General features: G+C 32.5%; 1 protein-coding gene and 1 long non-coding RNA gene across 3 annotated transcripts in view; one reads left to right on the top strand and one right to left on the bottom strand.

Annotated features, from left to right (window-relative positions):
- Positions 1–19,157, bottom strand: part of LOC145330148 (uncharacterized) — a 199,265-nt gene that overhangs the window by 125,580 nt on the left and 54,528 nt on the right. The gene's annotated exons all lie outside the window — the stretch shown is intronic.
- LOC145330145 (uncharacterized) lies at positions 16,772–18,212 on the top strand. The gene is made up of 3 exons (XR_013883274.1): positions 16,772–17,076; positions 17,407–17,482; positions 18,139–18,212. It is a non-coding gene; the product is annotated as an uncharacterized LOC145330145 (long non-coding RNA).

The raw sequence follows: 19,157 nt of genomic DNA, 5'->3' as shown, positions 1-19,157 counted from the left end.
ATTTTAAGTATCATCATTGGGGGATGTGAATCCTTTGTCTTATCCCTTTATATCCCTGGAATATATGAAATCAGGGAGGGAGGGGACAATGGACAATAGGCTATACTGCCCCATAAACTCATCTCCATCCTGTATTGGTCAGTTTGTTCATCCAGTTGGAGGGGAGGATATGAGGTAAAGGGGGTGGATGGGGTATCGTTATTTTGGCCAGCTACGAGTTTCACTTTATTGAAGTTCTTGATAATCTGGTGTAGCATTCAAGTAATAAATAACGATTAATTAGCAAGCAGTGACCAATATTAAGCTCCCTTTATTATTTTAGCAATACTATAAGGACATATTATAAATATTAAGAGTTCGTTCAACCTAGAAATAAAAATTGCATTTTTTTGTAAAAAAAATAAAACAAGTCATTAAAGCAAAAAATAACATGTAATATAAAACAGCTAGTCGTAACTTTCAAAATATTATTTTTAATTTGATAAAAGTTAGATTTGCAATATCGTTGCAATGCTATTGATTCCTTGATCAATAAGGTATACTTATAGGCGTAGCGAACGTTTTTTTTGTCACAATGTTTTAGATTAGTTAGTAGCTTTCATTAAGGGGGCATGGGGGTGGGGTTGTTATCCAACCCCTTGGTAAAGTTAGGGGGGGTGGGGGGAAGTGAATAAATCCTCCAACACTCCTAATGTCCTTTTTACACACCCCTTCGATTTTGATTTAAGGGGTTGTCAACATCTTTGGGTGTGCTACACGCACCCCCCTAACAAAACCCCATGCACGCCACTTGAATCAAAAATTGTGCTACGGTACTTATTAATAAATTCATGTGAAAATGTTCTAATTTTGTTTTCACTATTCAAATAGAAAGGGAAAGTAAAGTTACGATTTGACAATTTTTTTATAACAATGAAATATAGAGATATTTATTATGTCTAAAGTAATTATTTATTTTACAGTATGGCTTCGAAACCGATTAATATCCGCTGGATTAGAACCAGTTCTCAGCCATACTGAAAAATCATGTATAACATCGTATTACAGACAATAAAATCATAAAATTAAAACAAGATTTCAAAGCCCAGGTTTTCGGCATCTCGGGGCTATGAAACCTGGGTTTAATCTTAAAATTTTTCATTTTGGTATCTGTGGAAAGCTGACTATATTACGATGCAATTGACATTACAGTAAAATTATTTGCATCGACTTTATGACATTAAAAAAATTGTCATAACTGACATAAAATCAACTTGCTGTTATTGAAATGTCGACAAAATTGCATATTGTGCGTTAATCTAATTATTCCTTTTTTTCTGAAAAATACTGCATGACGCTTTGATTGATACGCTAATCAAAATTATTCAATTTCACTTAAATAATATTATTGAATTCAGGGAGAGGGTTACAGAAAATGAAATAATGTTTAATATAGTTTTTAAAAGTATATTATTTGAAGGATATTAAAGTTTTTTTTTATATTTTAACTTTGTGGTAGTTTTAGGCTATTTTTGTGCATTTCAAGGAATCTTCATATATGTAACGAGATAGTTTTATGCTATTCTTATAAAACCCCAAAGCCCTAAATGTGTATTATCTAGAGGTTATGGGAAAAGGTGTTATGAGAGTCAAATAGGAGCTTACAAGTTTCTTATTATGTTTTATTATTATTTGTTATTCACAGAGAGAATTCATTGGCGAATGTCTTATCCCTGTGTTATCAAGCAATATTTACTTTAAAACTGATTATTGGATTCGCTTGGGCACCAATAGGTTTGATAAATCCAAATTTTCAAATTTTCCTATTTTAGATTTAAAATAAGAATGTAAAAAAAAAGATTTTCTTGGAGGGGGGAAATTTTTTTTTTTGGGGGGGGTAGTCCATCCCACTATTTTAATTTTAGTTTTTTGGGGGGGTGGTATTTTTCATTTTTTAGGGGGGTTGGGGGTGTCCAATCCCCTAAGAAAAAAGTTATAAACCTTCCCGGGACCTATGAGAAGCTACCCTGTAAAGGAGAACCCGATCAGTTCAGCGGTTAGCGAGATCCTTCGCTACAAACAAACAAACAGACAGATAATAGGTAATTAAAATTTCTTTTTAGAATTTCTATCCTAATACAAAAACAAATAAAAACAAAATAATACATAATAATCAAAACAGTTATAGAAAAGAAAATGAAAGTTTTTTTCTAGTTCAGTAATTACACTTTTTATTCACAAATAGAAATTTAAGTTTTTGTAAAAATTATAAATTTCACAATAGCGGTTACGCCCTAAGCCTCAACTAACAAAATATTCTTTAGTAGAGGGCAGATATAACGATTTACGACAAAAACGACCCCACTGGCGATATACAAAATTACTTGGGGTCGTGCAAGTCCACGGAAAGGGGGGGGGGTAAAGGGATAAAGGCACCCCCAAAGTTTTTTTTAATTTTTACCCCCCCCCCCCCCACATTAATAGCTTGGACGTCCTTGCCTATTTGATATAAGGATTACCCCCCTTTCCAATGAAATAGATTGGACGTCTTTGAAATTACCCCAAGCCTCAAATATGCTTTGATAGTGGGCAGAAATCTTTGATTTAATAAATACGACCACATTGGCGATAAATAAAATAACCCCTTCTGTAGATTAAAATCATGAGTGGAAATGTTTGGACGCTTAAGGTTTGTATAACTCATCAAGATTTAATTAAAGTCCCCAAAGTTTTGAAGCCAATGAATAAGAGATAATTTACAGTCCAATATTATCCTATTTCGGGGACTTGTAACTTCAGAGAGAGAGGGGACAATGGGCTGTTTACTACACTAGTCCCTAAGGTTTTAATAACGTTTTCTTATTCGTTAACTTTACAACTTCTGGAGATGATTTTAATCTACAGAATTAATCAAATTTTTTTAATAGTTGATCTAGAAATTGTGGTTACCGAGATCTTAAGGGACACTCACAATTCTATTTTTGTGCAGTTTTATTCGTATTCATTTTGTCCAAAAGTTACAGAAAACTTACCTAAAAATAAATAAATACTATTAATACAATTGAATAATAAGAAGAAATAAAGTATATTTTCAAAACAGAGAGTTCTTGACATAACAGAATCAGCGTATAGTATCCAATAAATATTACGTCATACAATATAAATAACCAATGATAGGCCAGTATACATTGTAATTGCCCAATGGTAAATTATATACTGGCCTGTCATTGGTCATTTGTATCGTTTGACGTCATTTTTTATCGGAAATTACTTCCTTTTAAATATTTTAATATTACTTTATTCATATCGATTATTTAAAATCGAAGCTTTTCTATATATAGAGTTAGACCATTCGTCTATAAGATCGTCCGATTTGAATTTTTTTTAAATTTCGACATTAATGTTTGGCATGATTTGAAATGACGATTCTTAAGAAATTAAGACTATGCTATTCTATATGAAAAGCATCCATGGCTTAACATATCAGTACGTCAATATTGTATTTAAGCAATTTACATACAGAACTTTTGTTAAGATTTTTCATTGGTTTTTAAGATTGTCTGATCTGTTATGCTAACATTTCTGAATGTTTTCAACCCTGTTCTGATCTTATTTAGTATGTTTTCTAGTTAAAATTTTTTTTGTCCTTTGTTTTTAGTGACATAATTATTCTACCCTAACAATGACCACGAAAAAAAAGGAAATCAAAACCTTGAAAATTAAATATCTAGCTATCCTTCTAGATATCTAGGTGACTATCTATCTATGGTTGGGGAATGGGAATTAAGAAATTTGCATGTTGGCTCACAATTAGGCCAAGCTTTTTTTACAGGGTGTTCCAACGTTACAGTATAACATATTTCTGTGAGATACGGAAAGTGTTATGTGTGACGTCAAAAAAAAGTATAAATCCATCTCTTTTTAGGGTTTTTCTTTCTCTTTCTCCTCTCTTCCTTTCTTTACGACTTAATATTTTATGACGTCACACATGACACTTTTCATATCTCCATATTTCTGAGTCTGACCCTAAAATAATTCTAGCGGCTGCAACCATGGTATATACAGCCTGTGTTTTTTAAGAGGGATGTGTGAGACAGACATAGCCCCAATTCATCTAAAGACCTAAACACAATAGCATAAAACCTTCCTAAGACTTATATAAAGATTTATTTTTAATTTTACGTTAGGTAGGGTTATGTAAAAAAAGGTTTATGATAACAAAAAACAACTAGACTCAAAACGTACGCAGTTGAAAAAGTACACTCGCAAATCATCACAAAAATACACAGTTTTTTTATATTTTAGTAAAAAATCATTTTGTATAAATAACATTTACTTTACAAAAATATTCCCTAAATTAGATCATCATATACTTTTTCTCGCTATTTTGTATGAAATATTTTGTGCGTATTGCGTAATTCTATCTTGTAACGGTGCACTGAAAATTGTCTCATGACTAAAGGAAAAAAATTAGAATTAAATGGCTAAAATAACCAGTAACATGAAAAAAGTAATGTAAAAACAAAAACGACTTTTCTATAATTAGATCTTTCTGTCTGTTATGCAAATGTTTATTGACGGATTTATAAAAAAATATCGCAAAAAAACTATTAAACTACAACCAATTTATATAGATTCGCTTGACATTGATTAATATATTAGACTTTTGAGTAAAAACTCCTTGAGATATTTTTCAGAAATTTTTCTTATTTTTATGCACTTTACTGTTATTCAATGTTTTTAATTATTCGTTTCATTGAACTTAAATCAAGTTGAATATTTTAGAAAACTGTTGCAGCCATGATTTTAGCGTAACATGTAGCGCATCCGCTCAACGCCGGGGAGGTGCTAAGTTCGATTCTCGGCCCGAATAGCGTCATAACGAAAGTCTTTAAAAAGTAAGGTGCATTTAAAGTAATGGTAGGGGGAATGCTTTGACCCAAAATCTTGACTAATAATTCCATATGCTTATCTCAAATACCAACCGAGAAAATATCATTTCTTCTAAACTGTTATAGTCACAGACATAAAAACGGAGTAAATCATAGAGTTTCTCGAATTCATTCGAATCCGGTGGATAGGAACCGGTTCTCATCCATATGAAAAAAATATGTCTAGCATCGTATTATATCCAGCTTTCTACGAATAAAGAAATGTACAATCATAAGATAAATCTTTTAATCTTATAATTGTACATTCTATATCCGCGGAAAGCGGTTTATAATACGATGAAAGAAATAACTATTCTTTAACATTTATTGTATAATCGTATTACATACTATAGCAAAGTTGTATGAGTACAATTTGTAACAATTTGTTCATTATATAACACACTTATGTTCTACATACGAACTTTTACAAGTACTTAACAAACCAATTTTAGCGATGGAAGTTTATTCTATCAGAAAAAAAGTTGAGTTAACGTGTTCGAACAAAAAATGGGTACTTTAGATTATTGGAATTATTGGTTTGTTTTATCTAGCAGTATTCAAACTTTACAGCATTTAATTTCAAATTCCATAATTGGGATGAACATCAATTTCTCGTCCATAGTCCTTTCCCTTAACCCTTACATATCGGGGGGGGGGGTCATATTGACCCCCCCCCCCCTCTAGTTTTTTCAATGTCATTTTTTTGTAGGTAAGATAGAGAGTTGTGACTTCATGACTTTTTAAGTTTAGTAATTATACGTCGATTAAAATCATTGATCTTATTATATTAAATATTAAAATTATAAATAAATCTTTATTTCTACATTATAACTTTTGTGTATAAGGTAGAAACTTAAATTTTTTTTTGTGAATACTTAGATATCGATGACCTTCTGAGAAAAGTGGTGTTATGACCGTTTGACCGCTCCCTGACCGACTTTGTGACCGATTTTTGTCCGGCTTTTACTACAAACATTTAAATTGAATATCGTGGCTTCTATTACAGCTAGAGACTTATAATTTTTTTTGGTAAATTCTTGAGCAACAATAAACAGATAAAAATATTAATTGGCGCTGCCAACCGCAGATTTACCGCCGTAACCGCCGAAAATGGCGGTTTCCGTTATTTGCCGTTTTTTGTTATGAAAAAAAAAGTTCGTCCTAAAATTTGGTCATCCTAGCTGCAAAATTGGCCGCTCTACAGCTGTTTTAATATTTAGCGGCTGGCCGCTAAAAAGCAGCTAAGGAGCGTTCTGACCGCTATGACTAGAAAAAGTAATTTTCTTTAAAGGGAGTGTGAACGTAAAAATTTCTCATCTGATTATCAAATCTTAACATTTACTAAGCACATTTCACTACACTGATCAACCAAAAATGTCCTATTCACAAAAATATCCAGAAATAATGCCTTGATTTTATGGTATTTTGAGAGGGAAAAAGGAAAAAACAGGGAAAATCTGAACGTTTTTGTTTCTTATAATGTTTGTAGGGATATTTAACTTGTCATATATAGTTGAAACAATTTACTTACTGTTAAGGATTTATTTTATGCTATAAAATTGCAAATTCGTTTTTTTATAACGTAGTAATTAGGTAATAAAGACATATTTTAAATTCGTATTATTGACAAAAAAAATACCTCACTGTCTACAAAGGGTTGAATCTCATAGGTTATATAAAATAATAATATCCTTTTTTATTGTGTTGAACAATAAATAACCCACTTTGGAGAATTAGTTTACACTTTTATCAGACTGTTTATAAAGAAATATTGCGTCTTTATTATTTACAAATTTGTAATTAAAGGTGGGCGGGAGATGGGCCATTTAAAGTTAATTGGATACTAATAAAAAACCTGTTTCTGGCTTTGTTATTGTATTTGGTTTTCAATAAAAAAATATTGCTTATTTTATCAATTTCTAAGTAACTATACATTTGATTAAAGCAAAGATTATGTTAAAAGTCAGCTTAACTGTTAGGAAAAATCTAGAACTATGTGAAAAAGTTTAATTTTAGCTATAATGGGAGAAAAAAGCAATTTAATGTACATTTTATATAATACGGAAAATTTCTTCCTTTCCCCGTACCTTATAAAAATCGTCGGAAAAAGCCGTCTTTTAATCAAACAAAAGCGCGTTTTGCTCTATCTGTGAGATATTATGAATGAGATAATGTTAAGATTTGATATTAAGATGAGAAAAATTTACGTTCACAGTCCCTTTAAAAATACACATGAACCACCAGAAAAAAAAAATTATGTCTCTAACTGTAACAGGAGCCAAGTTAGAGGGGGGGTCAATATGACCCCCCCCCCCCCCCAATCTATTAAGGTGGGAATTGGGGCCCGATCTGTAAGGGTTAAGATTCTTAATGATTTTTTTTCAAATACTTCTTTTTCTCAAATCACTCTTTTGTTTCAGGAATACCAGGGTCTGCTATTCAGACAATTAATTCCCATTGAAATTGCCACAAAATTTAATATTTTGTTGGGCAAAGTTGGCGTAAAACTTGTTTTTAATGTAACTGAAAGGGAGTGGGTATGAAGGGGGAGTGGGTTGTGGGGAAATTTTCCTTTGTTTGTCAGAATCACATTCTCTTTTCCCTGAGGAATACTTTACCGAAAGTACTTAACTTTCACAAAATCAAGTTTCGTATTTTTTATAGAATTGTTATCAAATCTAATTGAACAATCGAAACATTTTGTATTTTCTTATATAACCTTCCTTATTATTATCTAAACTTAGACTATTTTTGTTGACATAGGAATCAAGGAATAGTTTTAGTTCAAGCTTCTTATCTTATGAATGTTTTTTAAAAGCGAAGCTTTTCTATAATTAGGGTCGATCCGTCCGTACGTCCGTCCGTCCGTAACGGATAGCTTTTTTGTTGATTTAGGCATGTTAAAATTGTCCTATCGATTTCAAACTTTGCATGGTGATTCCAGTAGTAGTTAGGTACGATTTAGAAAGCGTAGCAACTCTATTATCATTACCAGAATGTCCGTACGTCCATTTTTAACATGTCGATTTTTTTACTTTTTTAACAACAAATTTTTATGTGAACTAACCATCTGATTGATCTGATTTTTGATATATTGATTCCTGGGACAACAAAGTATAATATAATAAGCGAAGCATCTCTATAATCAAGCCCTAAAAAAGTAAGTATGTCCATAAACATTATCCTGAATCAAGCAGTTTTTTTCAACAAATTTACTTACAATTTTGCTTTGACCCTTATACATTTATATTATGATTATTCAATTCTGTACAAGTGCTACTGTCCGTTTGTCCTACCGTTTCAGAGCTTCGCTTTTATGGATGTTAGTCATCCTTGTTTTCTCTAATTTTTATTGTAGCTTACAAGTAACAGAGTTACGACATGTGGTCTATTTCAATATTTCAATCCACCAAAACTCATGAATAAAACCTAAGATGACGCCAGGAATCTTACGGGATAAGACATAGAACGATAGATACATCCCCAATGCTGAAAATAGTTATTTATCGCATTGTATTATATACAGTTTTCAACAAATATTAGAAAAAAAATTCTTATATTAAAACCAGCTTTGTTAAGTAACAAACAACCATTATTAAGTATTATAGTTTTAAATTGAAAACAATCTTTAATTTTTTAGTAGCGAAGCTACTCTATAATTCACAATGTCCGTCCGTCTGTCCGTCTGTCCGTCCGTCCGTAATTAATGAATTGGGGGAAACGTGATTTTCTCGGCTCCTATAAAAGATAGAGAGCTGAAATTTTTTGACAACATTCCCATCATTAAGGAGCACAATTAACTATAAAACATCAATGGCGGTCGGACTGCTTTTTAGCAGGTTTTAGGCTATTTTTTTATATTTTCCAAATTTTCCCCATATCTTTGGTGTTTATGGTCCGATTTTCAAAATTTTTTCAGTTAAAATATCAAAATTAAATTTCCTGTCATTTGAAGAAAACAACAATGACGGTCAGACTGCCTTTTTGCAGGTTTTTGGCTATTTTTATATTTTTCACATTTTTCCCCATATCTTTGGTGTTTATGGTCCGATTTTCGAAATTTTTCCAGTTAAAGATATCAAAATTAAATTTCCTGTCATTTGAAGAAAACAACAATGACTGTCAGACTGCCTTTTTGCAGGTTTTTGGCTATTTTTGTATTTATCACATTTTTACCCACATCTTTGGTGTTTATAGTCCAATTTTCAAAAAATTTTCAGTTAAAGATATTAACATTAAATTTCTGGTGTTTTAAGAAAACAAACAATGGCGGCCAAACTGCCTTTTAGCAGGTTTTTGGCTATTTTTATATGTTTGAAATATTTCCCCATATCTTTGGTATTTTTGGTCCAATTTTAAAACTTTTTTGCATTAACAGTTTCAAGTTTTTTCCCCCATTGTTATGTGCATCTAGTATGTAATTTACTTTAACCGTCTTCATCATACAAAATAAAACAAGGTTTCGTGTTTATTTTCTCCAATAAATTTATTCTTGATTTTAATAAATACACTTTAAATCTACTTCTACGTATTCCCATCCACAATTTTTTGTGCTTCGCTACTTATGGATGTTGTCATCCTTGTTACATTTAAAAGAGCTACAAAGGAATTTCATACAAAGAAATGTTTTCAAAATGCAAAAATGCTTATTTTTTCTTTTTCTTTCAGGTCAGTGATAGGGTTTCTGAGGAAAAAATTAAAAAAAAAAACAAATTTTATGGAATATGAATTCTTCCCTAAACGGGAGAGAAAAATGGACTGTAAATTATTGATCCCTCAAAGTTTTAAAAACACGATCTCTCATTCGTTAGGAAAGGTTAAAAAATTTAGTACAATTATTAAGTTTAGATTGGTTAGTTCTATAGCAGGGATAACTTTGTTTTTCATCATTTGGGATCTAGATAAATTAATCTTAATTGTCTTTTCCCTGATACATACAATATTTATAAATATAAATTGTTTATTAGATAGACTTTTACACATAATAATTATGAAGAATTTTTTTTATTAAGATTTTAGTTATGAGAATACAAATCAATGTCCGTTTTTTGTTCTTGCCCTAGTGGAGAGTAAATCATTTGGAAACTTGGCACTCAAACTTTATTTAACATTGTCCTTGTTTTTATCTATCTATCTATCTGTGCATATATTTTTCTATCTATCTATGCATCTATTTAGTTATCTATCTATGCATCTATTTATCTATCTATCTGTGCATCTATTTATCTATCTATCTGTGCATCTATTTATCTATCTATTTATTAATCCATCTATATATCTTTGCATCGATTTATCTATTCATCCGTGCATCTATTTATCTATCTATCTGTGCATATATTCATCCGGCATCTATTTATCTATCTATCTGTGCATCTATTCATCCGGCATCTATTTATTCATCTATCTATTCATCTATCCATCAATCTTTTTATCCATCTATCCATCCATCTATCTATCTATCCATCTATTTATCCATATATCAATCCATCTATCCATCCATCAATCTATCTATCCACCTATCCATCCATCTATTCATCCATCTATCCAACCATCTATCCATCTATCTATCCATTCATCTATCCATCCATCTATCCATTTATCTATCCATTTATCTATCCATCCATCTATCCATTCATCTATCCATTCATCGATCCAATCATATATCCTTCTATCTATCTATATATTTATCTACGCATCCATCTATCCATCCATCTATCTATTCATCTATAAATCTATCTATACATACATCTATCCATTCACTTATCTATTCATATATCCATCCATCTGTCCATTAATCTATCTATCCATCTATCTATCCATCCACCAATCTATCTGTCATATAAAATCCATATTACAACCTAAGAGTTATTAATACATAATTATTTGAAATGTTATCAAGATGGTAAAAAAATTTGCCAAACTTGGCATTTTGTGCAAAATCTGATTTGCAAACGCATTGTATTAACATTACTTGTAGCGCAGCTACTCTATACATGCAGGGATCTAAAGGGATAAGACAATGAACGATAAGTTGATGTACATTCCCAATTATGATACACAAAATTACGTCTTATGTAGATTACAATTAGGTTATGAAACCAACCAATCAAAATACAATAAAAGTCCCTAAAGTTGTTAAGCAAACGCATAAAAAACATTATTACTTTGAGGACTAGTGTAATAAAGAGCCAAATGTTCCCTCCCTCTCTGCCATGCTATAGATGTCTTAATTTAGTGAACACTCGCAAAAACTCCTTCTAAATCTTATATACATTATTAACTAGTGACTGCACCTATATAGTATATAGTCTCTAAAGTCTTTCTTAGAAAATGGCCTAAGATCACATTAAGACACATTGAAAAGTGCAGCCTTCAAGCAAAAAAAAAATCAAAATCACCTTTTTATATATAAATATCACAAAGTAATTGATTTAATTCCGCTACATACGGAATTATTTGCCCTTTTGTTTTATTTTTCTACATTTATTTTACGTCTTAAAATTTAAAAATGCACCCTTCGAAGTAGAACGCCAAATAACCCCAATAATGACTAACATTTTCTTTCATGGCTTTTTGTTAAATATGCTAAAACCCAAGGAATCTAAAGGGATAAGACAATAGCTTGTAAACCCAGGGATCTAAAAGGATAAGACAATGGCCGATAAATTGATGTACATCCCCAATTATGATACACAAATAACCCCTTATGTAGATTAAAAGTAGTAGTTGAAACGTTTGAACACTCAACTTAATGCTCTAAACAATCAAAATTCACTAAGGTCCCCAAAGTTGTTAAGCCAACGAACAAGAAAACTTTGGGGACTAGTGTAATATACAGCCCAATGTCCCCTCTCTCTCTCTCTGGCTAAAACCAAACATACTTTTTAGTACAAAGGCAATTGTGTCCAATAAGCGCGCAGCTATTGAATTCTAAAAATATTTTTCCTAAAATTGCTTAAATCGAGTGATATATTTTGTTATTTAAAGGCAATACCTGCCAATTTCATTTTCAGTTACATTATACGAGATCTAGTGCCTAAAATCGTGTTGCCATTTTAGGCAAATTGTAAATTCGAGATTTGTGCTCAAATTTTTGCATAAATAAGGAAGAATGTCTTTCTATCTTTCTTTTATTTTAATAGCTATCCATCTACCCATCCTAGCTGCTTCTAGAGGCGAAAGGAAAGAAAAATATCCTAAAACCAACCAAAGACTTTAATTTAAAAATAGAATAGCCCAATATAACTTGTGGACCTAAGTGAAGGTTCCCTAAAATGGAGAACTCAATTGGTTCAGTAGTTGTCGAAATCTCAAAATACAAAAAAATACCTTGCTCATTTATGTAATAGAATTTTCAGCATGGTTTAGAAACCGATCAATATCTGCTGGATTAGAAAAGGTTAAAAAATCATGCATAGCATCATATTACAGACAAATAACTAATATTTTCGATCTATCTATCTATATGTTTAATCTATCTATATATGTATCTATCTATCTATCTATCTATTGTTGTTTATATACCTAAAATTATAACATCAATAAGGAAGAAGAAGAATATAATGCAGAAAATTATATTTCTCAAAATTATTCTTCTTTTAAGGAGCTAAGCTACTATATAATTTAAAAGTTCCATTCATCTGTCAGTTTTTTAGAAGCGAGAAATGTTACTTTTTTTAGTTGCTAAATAAGATTAAATTCACATTTTTTATATATATTCCTAATTGCAAATCATATTACTAAAATCAAATTTGTACATTTTTAAATCTGCGTAAAGCTGTTTATAAAACGATGCGATAAATAACCATTCTGTAACCCAATTTTGTATTCTTTTAATCTATAAAAAAGTTTGTTTGTAATGTGTACGTCGTTATCTATGTATGTTGTCATCCTTGTTTCTATTGAGATCATCTTATTTGCATTTTATGGAGTTTTTTTTCAGGAAAACGGGTTTAGGACAATGGCCGATTTTTCGTATGCTTTGCAATATTCCTGAGTACAATTTGAATTTAGGAAGATCATTTCAAATAATGCGACATATTGATAAGCTTGTTAATAGTCCTTAATATGTCAGACTTTAGACTATTGAGCATTCAAATCATTTAAATCTTTTTTCAGTTAACCAACCTAAACGCTAGTCATAATGTCTCTAGAAAAACTGTCACAATGAGACTTTTTTTTTTCGCCTTTATTGTGTAACATCTTTTTTTTTTAAGTAACAGGATTTCTGTCTGTGTCGGTTTCTCTGTCTGTGTGTGTGTATATCTGGCTGTGGCAGAGGATATAGCTAACCGCTGAACCGATATCACCATAGAAAAAAATTAAAACCCTTCCCACCAAAAAATTAGTTTACTCTTTGTTTTTAAAGCTAACATTAAAAATGGGGGGGGGGAGGGGGCTCGACTTCCCCACCAATTCCTCGTCCTCAAGTCCCCCTAGAATCCTCTAGGGGTTAGCAGTTAGTATAAGTCAATGTAAAAAAAAAATTTTATGAAATAAAAAGTCTGTAATGATGCCATTTTAGCGGAAATTCTTTTTTGTTGTTTCATTTTTTGGTTTGTTGACTCAAACCCATTTTTTCTTTGCATTTTCCAACCGTCAATCTGTCTATCGCTTTTTTTCTAACGAATTTTCTTGTATGTCTGTTTTATTTCCTCCTTTTAAGCTAAACGCACATTTTATCTTGGTTACCTCAAAGTTCCTAGTCGCGCACAGAAACCCCTCATCCCCCTTACTTTGAAAAAAATGGAGTTTGTGAAGGTAGTTTTTCGTTTGTTTGTTACTTGGGGTCAGGTTAGGTTATATTGGGTAGTTTGAAGCCCCGAAGGGTTAGGGCACCATATGTGAAAGTGAGGGATTCCGTGCTTGATGGACCCTTTGAGGGAAAGAAACTTTGTCTCTTTTCCTTCATATACAACTAGCGGCTACGCCCCCTAGAAGCCTCCAGGGGCACTTAAAGTAGAAGGGGAGAAAAGGGACCTCATCCCATTTTAAACTTGAGTTTCAAAAGAGAAAAAAAAATTGGGGCGGGGGAGGGGAGGGGGGTGAAGACACCCTCCACAAAAAAAAGTTTAAAACCTCCCTATAAAAGTTTAAACCTTCCTAGAACCTATAAGAAGCTTCACTGTAAAGGAGAACAATATCGGTTCAGCGGTTAGCGAGATCCTTCGAGACATACAAAAAAACATTTACTACTTTATATTATAGGATTTTAAAAACATCTAATCAAAAGAGAAGTTATGCCTGAAAAAAGAAAAGCGAGACTGACAAACAAGCGGTTTGATTGAGATATCTAAATTTCTATAAATCTAGTTATATAGACAGACATCAAGATAGATACATAGATAGGCAAAATAAAGAATGAATTTTAAATTTATTTGACATCCCAAAAATTTGAATGTTGGAATGAAACGTCAGGTTGAATTTTTCCTAAAAGTTATTATCTTTAAAGGAGTGCCATATAAGGGATTACAGGAATTGGTAAGTTGATTTTTTGTGTTGCAGTTATGGATGTAGAATACGTGGATATACTGACAGGAAAAAATAGACAATTTAGGTTGATAATATAATCCTCATTTATTGGTCAGTTCGTTCATCCAGTAGGAGGGGAGGTGATGAGAAAAGGGGGTGGATATTGGGTATCGTTATTTTAGCCAGATGGAACTATAACCTTATTATAGAAGTACCCAAAAGTTTTTAAGCTAACAAACGAGAGAACAGGTTTATAAAACTTTAGATATCAGTTTCCTTTATAGTCTAATATCCCTTCCTCCCTGGCTTGTATCAAAGAATAGGTTCAAAAATATTTGAATAATTTTACCTATCCATCTATTATATGACAAAGTGCATTGTACTATGTACTCATAGATTTTTTTTAAAGTGTAGCTACTCCATAATTTAATTATTAATATGATGACAGCCAACCACTAGATCAAGAAAGTGAGATGTAGACAGACTTACATAAGTTAATGATAGAGTAGATTCAATATTTAATTCAAAATACAAACAGTTTTTTTAAGTATTTATTTATATTGGATTAAATGCAGTTTTTGGGTAAATAAGATTAAATATGTATACTTTATTTAGAAATGATTAAATATATTAATAAGTCAAACTACTGATTATTTAAGCTGGAAAGTTCTGAAGTAGCTGGATGTCTGTTTGTATGTCAGGACACCAAAGCAGTAGGATGGCTGTCTGTTTAATTAATACAAATGTATTAATTAACTATGCACTTTGAAGTAGCAGGATGACTGTCTGTCTAATTAGTACAAATGTATTAATTAGCTGTATAACTCTGAAGTAGCAGGATGACTGTCTGTCTAATTAATACAAAGGTATTAATTAGCTGTATAACTCTGAAGTAGCAGGATGACTGTCTGTCTAATTAATACAAAGGTATTAATTAGCTGTATAACTCTGAAGTAGCAGGATGACTGTCTGTCTAATTAATACAAAGGTATTAATTAGCTGTATAACTCTGAAGTAGCAGGATGACTGTCTGTCTAATTAATACAAAGGTATTAATTAGCTGTATAACTCTGAAGTAGCAGGATGACTGTCTGTCTAATTAATACAAAGGTATTAATTAGCTGTATAACTCTGAAGTAGCAGGATGACTGTCTGTCTAATTAATACAAAGGTATTAATTAGCTGTATAACTCTGAAGTAGCAGGATGACTGTCTGTCTAATTAATACAAAGGTATTAATTAGCTGTATAACTCTGAAGTAGCAGGATGGCTGTCTGTCTAATTATCAGGACACCAAGCAACAGGATGACTGACTGTTTAATTAATACAATGTATTAATTAACTATGCACTTTGAAGGGGTAGAATATTTGCCTATGCAAACTAGCTAAAGTAGTAGGATGTCTGTAAATAGCTGTATTGGTCTTAGTAAAGACTCGAACCCAAACCAGATAATGTTCTGTGTTAGGACTCTCAATATCAACTGACTAACTAAATAAATGTTCTCTTAAATGTTCTCTTAAATGTGCTCTTAACTTTTACAGAGCAATAAAGAGTAAATGATGTTTCTACTTTTAAGCCAAAACTTAAAACTGAACTATACTACATTTTCCCCCTCCTGACGCCGTCAAGGCTTCACTAATCTGAATCTACATCAGCAGCCATTACCGCATTATCTACAGCAGCAGCTACAGAACCCTCTTCAGCAGGCACTGAAGCCTGAACCTCCAACTCAGCACCAATATCTGGAACGTCTCCCTGAACCACCATCACCTCACTGGCAGCCACCGCCCCACTAGTACTCCCAGCCTGTTGCAGCTGCCAAGGTACAGCAGGTAGATCTTTACTTATTTTGCGCCTGATCTCGCTGAATATATTTGTCAAATGTCTCTGAACTTCTGCCTCTTTCTGTGACATGTCTAAATTAGCCCCCTTCACACTGGCCCCATGACTTGTCAAAGCATTTTCCACCTGTTGAACTACTGCTTCCACCTTTAAAATACATGTCACCTCTACTCTCAAATTTTTATTTTTAGAACCCAAATTATCTAACCCAACAGCAGGACGCTTGGCCACACCTCTTCCTGACCCTCCTTCGCCCTCCTCAAGACCACTTTGACCGCTCGGCCACCTGTCCCATGCATCAAGATTCACTTCCAAACCGTCGTTGCCAATATCATCATTATTCTTCAGAAACTTCAGAAACTCATCATTAAATTCATACCTGGGCCGCCCATCCTTATGCTGTCTTCTACTGGGACCAGCCCTATCATCCATTTCCCAAAACCAGACAAAGTAAAAATGTTTACCTGATTTTGATGGTTTACCACTATAACTCGATATTATGATTTAATTGCTAACAATCTCAGTTCCAACTATCAACTGGACTTAACTTTTATTGTAGATCAACTTTCCAACTTACTAGCTTAATAAGCACATATTTGTTATTAAAATAATTAAACAATAATTTAATGAATCTCCATTATATAAACATATATATAAAACTTTTATATTTATTAATCTGCACATGTACCACAGGACCTCCTACTTGAGATTTAACCTCCTCTTTGTATCCCATTTAGCTACTGACCCACTCATTTTAATCGTCACCACTTTTTCAGGCAAAGATAGCAAATGGAAACAACTAATCCAATGGAAAATTGACCTCATCAACACTCGTTCCAGCTTTAGAAACAGGTACTACAGACTCAACCGCCATCATATATTTAAAGGGAGATATTTCATACACAGTCCCTTTAAAACAGAATTCAACATTGACTTGAATGATACATAATATTTTTTTATGTTCAATCCCTTGAAGGAGGGGGTGATTCCCAAAAGGCGCTAATTCATACAAAGCATCCGAAAACTTTTTGACCACAATAAAAGGCCCACCGTAGAAAGACTGTAACTTCTTGGACACGTCACTCTTAATGCTTCCTTCTGTACTCTGTGTTTGTTTTGAACCTCCAAATATAGTTTGGAATTTGTTAAAATTCTCTTAATTATATCCTCCATATGTTTCAGAAATTCCAAATACGACCAAAAAACGAATAACCTGTCCTCGAGCTCTTGGAGCAGTTAATCACCAATGTTGCCACAGGTAATTTTTTTTTTCTCCCAAGTATTTCATGATTTTTGTCTACTCTTAAAGCTGCGTACAAACTTTGGTTCTGTCTTTCCACAAGATTCAAATTTGGATTCTTGAAAGGAACTAAAACGGTGTCCACCCCCAATCCTTTCATTACCCCCTTTTTGTAACTCTGTCAGATCTCAAAGCCCGAAATAAATTATAGGTAGGTACAAAATTCTCCAAAATAAACCATAGGTAGGTACAAAATTCTCCAAAATAAACCATAGGTAGATACAAAATTCTCCAAAATAAACCATAGGTAGGTACAAAATTCCCCAAAATAAACCATAGGTAGGTACAAAATTCTCCAAAATAAACCATAGATAGGTACAAAATTCTCCAAAATAGCCTTCACTGCTGTCTCAGTCTTAGCATCAACTAGCTGACACGTAAATATATACCTGGAAAATAAGCTAAGCAGATTATGATTAAAACAAACTTAACCGTTTGTAATAATTAGTGAATCCCAAAAATTTCTGTAACTCCTTTCCTGTCTTAGGCTTGCCCCAATCCTTAATCCGTTCCAAATATGAAGGATTCATCTTCAATCTGGCGGCACTAATAATATGCTCCAGATAGTGGCATTCTCTAGTCAATAAACCACACTTATCCAGATTCCATTCCAGGTTGCCCTGTCTGAGAACCGGAAACAACGTCTGCAAATGTTCTACATGCTCCTCTGAACTAACTGAAAACACAATCAAATCATCCAGGTAACTGATACAGAAACCATACATCTCTAGTGAAATGGATAACACCTTGTCCATCAAAGCACAAAACAAGGATGGCGCGTTGCAAATTTTAATAATCTTCGGTTTCAATTCTGGATTTTCCTTAATCATCTGATTTTCCTCTAACTTCAATTGTTGAATAATAAACTGTACTCGCTCATGCATTTTCTGTCCTGACAACTTTTCTGGTTTCTTTAACACATTTTTTGTTTTCTTACAGGTGGAATCCAGATTGTCCATGACAAAACAGTGCCCCATCTTCACATTTTTAAGCAAGGTAATAGGTTTTATCGACGCATTAACTACGTTAACCCCTCCTTTATCCCTGACAGAGTAGGTTCAGCCACTACCTGTTTTTGTAAACAAGAATTAATAGGAACAGATTCCCCATGAAATTCAAATTTATCCACTTCCAAACAAATATTAATTTTATTTTTCTTCAGGAAATCAGAACTGAGATTCACCAACTTGCCTGTTACCTCAGGTACATAAAATATTTCTGTAAACACAGCTTGGTTCCCACAAATCTAACTTTTAACTCAACATATCCAATAATATTAACTTTCTTTTAATCTACCGAATAGGCTGATAACTTAGCAGGACAGAAACCAATTTCATGTTTATCAAAAATTTCTCTAGATATTAAAGAATTAAAATTATTTCCTGTATCAACAATTCCTAATTCCTCCACTGTAATATCAGCTCCTGGTACAAAAACTCTAAATCCGCGCAAATAGGCATTTTTCTTTCTTTATCTTCAAGACTTCACGATCCCTTTAAAGCCCTAGTAACTTCTGCCACCGTTCCGTCGGATTAAAATTTCAATGTCATGTTATAAATAATTAATGTATATATTTAATTAATTAACTTCAAATTTCAGATACAAAGCCATCAATCTACAACACAGCAGCCAG

This window comes from Acartia tonsa, chromosome 10 (assembly GCF_053477335.1).
Source record: "Acartia tonsa isolate MP-2025a chromosome 10, ASM5347733v1, whole genome shotgun sequence".
Classification (NCBI taxonomy): domain Eukaryota; kingdom Metazoa; phylum Arthropoda; class Copepoda; order Calanoida; family Acartiidae; genus Acartia; species Acartia tonsa.
Note: the sequence above shows the minus strand (reverse complement) of the source record. Positions and strands in the feature narration are given on the sequence as shown.